Source organism: Silene latifolia, chromosome Y, assembly GCF_048544455.1.
Source record: "Silene latifolia isolate original U9 population chromosome Y, ASM4854445v1, whole genome shotgun sequence".
NCBI lineage: Eukaryota > Viridiplantae > Streptophyta > Magnoliopsida > Caryophyllales > Caryophyllaceae > Silene > Silene latifolia.
The window spans coordinates 287,857,369-287,865,451 of record NC_133538.1 but is presented as its reverse complement, the minus strand read 5'-3'; positions in this window follow the sequence as shown (position 1 = coordinate 287,865,451).

Below are 8,083 nucleotides of genomic sequence, written 5' to 3'. Positions count from 1 at the left end.
CAAGCTAACATTATATACATTTAATTAAATATAACTTATTATATTTAATTTACGAATTGACAGTTAATTCGTCTCAACTAATATTATTTAATTTTCATTAAATAATTATCTCATCAACACATTGACTAACTTTTTAGTCATATTGGGCATCAATGTGATTATATTTCTATAACCACATTTCTCAAACACATCCTATAGGTGTGACCTTTAGGGACCAGTTGATCACCGCCATCTGTATGATAATAACGTCAAACTTTCTAGCAAGCCAACCGTTATTAGGTAAACGTTAATCAACTGATTAAATATATGAAGTATACCGTTGTGAACCTGTAAGAGATTTACAAATGTTATCACACTAATTTGTGGAGGACACAAGCTCCAACAAACTCCCACTTGTCCTTACAAGTGTATGTGCGATAACCGATTCTCATATCCTATAAAATTTCTCCCACTCAATGTAAAACAATTTGCAAATCCGAATTCACAAAGGTCGTATTTTACAAGCGATCAATATCAAGAGTGGTTTCCCCGACTAGAGAGTAACTTAACTGATAAACGAATCAACATTCGAGCATGGCCATGCATTTCAGTTACAACTCCTCGAATGGCCCTGAGAAATAACTATACCTGATAAGGGTTGGATATTTTCCTCAACTTGAATCCTGCAGATGTAAGCGCAATATGAAATGACCCAGAAAAAAATCTACTTAGCCTCCGATTCGGCGGCATCGTGAGAAAGAAACCAAAATCACCCAAAAACTGCCTTAATCTCAAGAGACAGTCGATAGTCAAAAGAATCGACTCTAGGAACGCAATGGATGTCCTATCCACGACCTGGCACCGAATGTTATTAAACATTTAGGACTCCATTAAGTTGTCACAAAAAGTTGTCCTACGAGGTATCGTCATAATCTCGTATCTGTGATCGATCAGTCAACCGTTTGACTTATGGCTCGTTGAACCCACCATCAATCGACCGCACAATATAATAGCCGGAGTTATCAGCTCACATTGGCGATTACGGACCAAAAAAATATAATGTAATTCAGTTCACTTTGTGGCGTTCAATGTTGTCAGTACAATCCACATGAAAAACAAAATATATTATATATAAAACGATGAAGTTATAAATAGTATATGAAAAAGATAATGTATCAAATCCATAATCAAGTACTACAACTCAGGAACATGTTTAATTCCCATGGAATTAACATGCCCTACATGCTTATCATAATTCAACGGTTTGGTGAGAGGATCCGCGATGTTATCATCCGTCGCAATCTTGTCAATCACTATCTCTTCTTGCTCTACGTAATCACGGATCAGGTGAGCTTTCCGAAGTACATGTCTAGATTTGTTGCTAGACTTTGGCTCCTTAGCCTGGAAGATGGCACCTATATTGTCACAATAGATGGTGATCGGGCCATTCGAACTAGGAACTACCGAAAGCCCTTGTAAGAATTGACGCATCCATATCGCTTCCTTTGCTGCCTCCGAAGCGGCATAGTACTCGGATTCAATAGTAGAATCTGCTACAACACTCTGTTTGGAACTCTTCCAGTTGACCGCAAAGCACCATTAAGAGTGAAGACGAACCCGGACCGAGATTTTGAATCATCTCGATCCGTTTGGAAGCTAGCATCTGCAGAATCAGGTTGCGCGTATAGCTTAGTATCGCCTCCATAAGTCAATACCCAATCCTTAGTCCTCCGTAGGTACTTGAGGATATTTTTTATCGCTATCCAAAGTGTGTTTCACCTGGAGTCTTTTGGTACCGACTCGTCATACTCAATGCATATGCCACATCTGGACGTGTGCATATCATGGCATACATGATCGATCCTATTGCAGATGCATAAGGAACACGACTCATGCGCTCAATCCCTTCAGGCATCGTGGGTGACTGAGACTTGCTCAACTGCATCCCAGTCGTCATAGGAAGGTTCCCCTTCTTGGAGTTGGTCATGCTGAACCTTTCAAGAACCTTATTCAAATAAGACTCCTGACTAAGTGATAACGTCCGTCGTGATCTATCTCGGTAGATACGGATTCCCAAAATACGCTGTGCCTCACCCAGATCTTTCATCTGGAAATGGTTCTTCAACCATTCTTTAACCGAAGAAAGGAGAAGAATGTCATTCCCAATCAAGAGTATGTCATCGACATACAATATCAAGAATACAATCTTGCTCCCACTCGACTTGATATATAAGCATGGTTCCTCGACCGATCGAGTGAAACCATAATTTTTTATCACTTGGTCGAAACGATGATTACAACTCCGAGAATCTTGCTTAAGTCCATAAATGGAACGCTTAAGCTTGCATACTTTCTTAGGATGCTCAGGATCTATGAAACCTTCGGGTTGCACCATGTACAACTCTTCATCCAAATAACCGTTTAAGAAGGCGGTTTTCACATCCATTTGCCAAATTTCATAATCATGAAATGCGGTAATCGCTAAGATTATCCGAATGGAACGTAGCATGACTACAGGTGCAAAAATCTCATCATAATGCAATCCTTGCACTTGAGTGAAACCTTTTGCCACAAGTCGTGCCTTATAGATATCTGGTTGCGCGTCTACAGAACGCTTTATTTTGTAAAGCCATTTGCACTGTAGAGGTTTTACCTTATTAGGTAAATCAACTAGATCCCATACGTTATTCTCATACATGGAGTCCATCTCGGATTGCATGGCTTCAAGCCATAGCTTTGAGTCGGAACATGCCATAGCACCTTTATAGGTTGCGGGTTCATTACTTTCTAGAAGTAAAACGTCATTCTCCTCGACCATACCAATGTATCTGTCCGGAGGATGAGAGTCTCTACCCGACCTCCTAGGTTCCTCAGGAATATTAACCGTATCATCAGTTGGAGGTACAGCTTCCTCCATCTGTTCCTCGGTTATTGGTTCTGGAATCTCCGACAGCTCGAAGGTTCTATTACTCGACTTGTTCTCGAGAAATTCTTTCTCTCAGAACGTCGCACTAGCCGCAACAAAAACTCGATGTTCGGTAGGCTAATAGAAGTAATGACCAAATGTTCCTTTTGGATAACCTATAAAGTATGTCTTGACCGATCGCGGGCCGAGCTTATCCTCGTGTCTCCACTTGACATAAGCCTCGCAACCCCAAACCCGAATAAAGGACAAGTTGGGGACCGTTCCCTTCCACATTTCAAATGGAGTCTTCTCGACAGCTTTAGACGGACTTCGGTTAAGTATAAGAGCGGCTGACAAAAGAGCATAACCCCATAATGAATCAGGCACTACCGTGTGACTCATTATGGATCGAACCATATGAAGTAAGGTTCGATTTCTCCGTTCAGACACACCATTCAATTGAGGTGTTCCAGGTGGAGTTAACTGCAAAACGATTCCACAGTCTTTCAGGTGTTGATCAAACTCATTTGAAAGATATTCGCCACCCCGATCTGAACGGAGTGCTTTAATCTTTCTACCCAATTGGTTATGTACCCTATTCTGGTATTCCTTGAATTTCTCAAAGGACTCACTTTTATGCTTCATTAAGTAGACATATCCGTATCTACTCAAATCGTCCGTGAAAGTGATAAAATATCTATAGCCATCTCTAGCGGTAATTGACATAGGTCCACATACGTCCGTATGTATGAGTCCTAATAGGTCACTAGCGCGTATTCTAACACCTTTGAAGGAAATTCGAGTCATCTTGCCAATGAGACATGATTCACACGTGCCATATGTAGAAAAATCGAATGCGGGAATAGTCCCATTATCGACGAGTTTCTTCACGCGTTTCTCATTTATGTGTCCCATTCGACAATGCCATAGATAGGTTTGATCTTTGTCACCAACCTTTAATTTCTTATTATTCATGTGTAATACTTCCGTGGTTTGATCTAAGATGTAAATTCCATTCATGGAAACTGCTTTGCCATAAATCATTTCATTAAAAGAGAAAATACAACTATTATCCTTTATTGAAAATGCAAAACCGTCTTTAGAAAGTACGGAAACAGAAATAATATTCTTAGATAAACTGGGTACATAGTAACAGTTATTTAAAGAAACTCAAAACCACTAGGGAGTTGGATTACATATGTTCCCTTCGAGACAGCAGCAACTCGTGCTCCATTCCCGACTCGCAGGTCCACATCACCTTTTTCGAGAGGTATGATGTTCTTTAGGCCCTGCAAATGATTACACAGATGAGAACCACAACCAGTATCTAGTACCCAAGTTCCGAAACTTGCATGGTTAATCTCAATCATATGAATATAAGATGATATACCAACAGGAACGACGCGGCCTGCCTTGATGTCCTCACGGTAGACGGGACAGTTCCTCCTCCAATGTCCAGTCTTGTGACAATGGTGGCACTCTATGTCACCGCCCTTGCTCTTTGTCTTGCCATGTGAGCCACTAGTCTCACCAGGCGCACTCTTACCGTTTCCTGGCTTCTTAAACTTTGGCTTACCTAAAGCTAGGTCGCCATGAGCCTTGCCCTTACCTTTAGCTTTGTAAATCGTGAGAACATCCTATTTAACGCTCCCACTCAATTTCATATCCTTCTCGGTCTGTACGAGAAGGGAGTGTAGCTCATGAGGACTCTTTTCAAGTCATTCATATAGTAGTTCGCCCTGAAAAGGGCAAAACCATCGTGACGAGAATGAAGCATTCGGTCAATGACAATGCTCTCACTGATTTTACAATTCAGTGCCTCCAGCTTCTCGACATTCTCAAGCATGTGAAGAATGTGTGGTCTAACCGGTTGGCCCTTCTGGAGTTTCGCATCAAAGAAGCGACAGGTATGCTCATATGTAAGGATTCTTGGTGCCTTTGAGAAATCGTTAGTGAGCGTGGTGAAAATCTTGTTTGCACCTTGGGCAATGAAGGGTCTCTGCAAATTGGTTTCCATTGCAAAGATGAGTACGTTCTTTATCGCACCCGCTTCCATAATGAAATCACTATAAGCGAGTGACTCGTTGACTCCTGCATTTGGGCCTGGGTTGACCAGTATTGGCTCAGTTAAATACCTGAGCTTACCGTCAGCAGTGGCAGCATTCCGTAGTGCCGCCTCTGTAATACTCCGTATTTATGAGTCTCTGGGTACTCTATCGAGTAGGCCTTACTCTGTCGAGTAAGGGTGAGTTGCGTTTTAAAATAGTTTCTGACCTGTTGGGTACTCGATCGAGTACCGTTGATACTCGATCGAGTAAGGGGGCACTCGATCGAGTACCTTAGCTACTCGATCGAGTAGCCGGTTTACGGCGAGTTTTTCTCGGGTTTTGTTAATTATGCGATTAGGTATATAATCTTTTCCGTCATTGTTCTTAAACACTTTTCAAAACCTATTTACTGTCAAGAGAGAAAACAAAACATCGTTCTTCACTTTAATCGCATTGTTAGCAAATCCCGGAGTTTGGAAGGTCGGATTTCACCTTTCTTTATACCGTTGAGATCCTTGCGTTGAGGGTAAGATCTATGTACCGTTTTTATAGTATTTTCTTTAAGTTGTTTAAACCCTAATATGGGGAATTGGGGGTTTTGTTGTAGATAATGATTGGTAGTGATTATGTGTATGTATGATAGGAGGAGGATTTGTAGAAGAGGCTTTTTGATACGATTGTTGAGACCGTCGATTGTTGTGCTTTCCGGGTAGGATTTCCTACTCGGATTAGTCCCATTATGGGATGATTGTTGATGTCTTTGTGGTTAATTGAATAATATAGTAATTGTATTGTGACGGTTTGTTGATTGTGATTGTTTGTCTCTGGTTCTCGAGGCGTGTCCTCGGCTGAGTGGGGTCACTTGCGGGAGTGGCTTCACGCCCTCGTTTCGCCCTTCGTGGAACCTGCTATGGAAGGGGATGTGCACATTAATGGACAGGGTTATCGCTCATTATGAGGAGCGGGGATTTGGTGGGTACGGCTGCGGTCCCCCACTGGCAGGGCTGGTCCAGTGGACAGTCGGTGATTGAGATTGATGGAACTTGTGTATTTGTGTGTGTGTGTGTGACGGTGTAAGCTATCTGTTTGTCGTATTGTTGATATATATAAGTTGTGTGATTAGTACTGACCCCGGTTGTTGTTTGTAAAACCTGCGGTGATCCATTCAGGGATGGTGAGCAGTAATTGAGCAGGTTTAAGTTGAGTACTGGGATAGCTGGGATGTGCCACCGTCTGACGATAGAAGTCTTCCGCTGTAGCTTTGCTAGTTTTATAACATTTCAGATAATTCAGTAGACAGTTGGTTTGAGAACATGTATCGTATTTTGGTATTTGGTTTCAGTTGTAACCTTTCACTAAACTTATATTATTTCAATTTGTTTCGTTATTGTCTTATGAATATCATGCCTCGGGTAACCGAGATGGTGGCATCTTTATACCTGAGTGGTCCTGGTAAGGCACTTGTAGTATGGGGGTGTTACAAATGGTATCAGAGCGACGATCCTGAAACCTGTAACCAATGAATCCAATGAATATAGGGAGTCAATTACAATGAACCCGGGGTAAAAGTTGTAGGAGCTAATGGAAAGGCTTGGGAGACGTCCTAAAGTCGCGAACTCGCCCTACAATTTTGAACCGGTCACCATGGGATATGAGTCGGGATCGCTATGTGTTTACTAATGCTCTATTGCGTGTGTTGGATGGATGAGTGTTATATAGTTGAATGGATGTGTGGTGGAAAAGATGAAGGTAATATTTTTTTTATGATAACATGAATTGTGATGGGAATTACTACTAGTTACTATTGTGTATATGCATATGATTGCGTGCATATGATTGGATGAATAAATTGTATGAATACGGGTATGAATGTGATCTATGATTTGGTTTGAAAAGATGAGGTAAGGAATTGTATGAGAATATGAAATTCATGTGGAGAACATGTTTATGTGATGGAAGAGGATTTTCTACTTTTGCTATGTTAGTAACATGTGAATAGGGGGATTTTATGTCGTATATTATGTTATTGTTGTACGTAAAGGTATAGAATAAAAGGATGTGGGTAAATTATGATTGACAAGTTAAATAATCTATGTGCATGATGAATGTTGTTGCTTGGCTTTTGGAGATAGTAACATGTGATTAGGAATACTGGTTTTATGATTATTGAGTTGTTTTTGTTTACCTTGTTGTCGTTTAAGTTGTTTGAAAGAGAAAATCGAATAGTTAAGTCGTCTGATTACAGCAAAGTTGTCTTTAAACTGTTATAACTTGGGATGCATTAATGATTTTAATGTGATTCCAATTGAAGGTGATAGCTTGTTCTTTTAAGATTCTAACGATAGGTCACACGCCCAAAACGACCAAGAAATGAGTGAGTTATGACTGTTTTACTGAAAACTGACAAAGTCTGAGAATTGGGGTACTCGATCGAGTATCCTTGGTACTCGATCGAGTAAGGGGGCACTCGATCGAGTACGTTAGTTACTCGATCGAGTAGCCCTGGTGATTTGTTTTACGTGCTTCTGATCTTCGCCTACTCGATCGAGTAAGTCACTTACTCGATCGAGTGGCCTATACTCGATCTAGTGACCCCTGTTTTGGGTCATATGCTTATCTTTTGGACATTCGTTGCATATTATGTTTAATTCAAAGGTATTATTTTGCTTCTTTATGCACCGTTTTACATGTATGTTGATCCTGATGCGTAAGTTACCCAATCTTATGGTGTAGTGAGTGGCACCTGTGGTGAGGAGGAGTTCGGTGGGAGGACATGAGTTCTATGTGTTGTGATAGATAGTGGAAAAAGAAAAGGGAGATTGGTATGGCTTAATTGAGGCATAGAGCATGTTTTGTGAGACGGGATGAGTGATATGATTGTGTGTTGAGTAATGTAAGAGTAAGTGAATGTGGGCAAAGAGTGATGTAAGTTTAACGAACGTGAGAATGAAAAGATTGAAAGAAAGGATGTGGATAGTAGCAACCTGAGACGTATAACGAATTATGGAGGGAGATGGTTAGAAATAGTGTTGAGTAAGAATATATGTAATGAAAGGTCGTTTTAGAGGAATTGAGAAGAGTGGTATATAGCGAACTTAATGGAGACATGTCGCGACGTGGATTTGCAGATAGTGACTGAGTTTGGAAATTT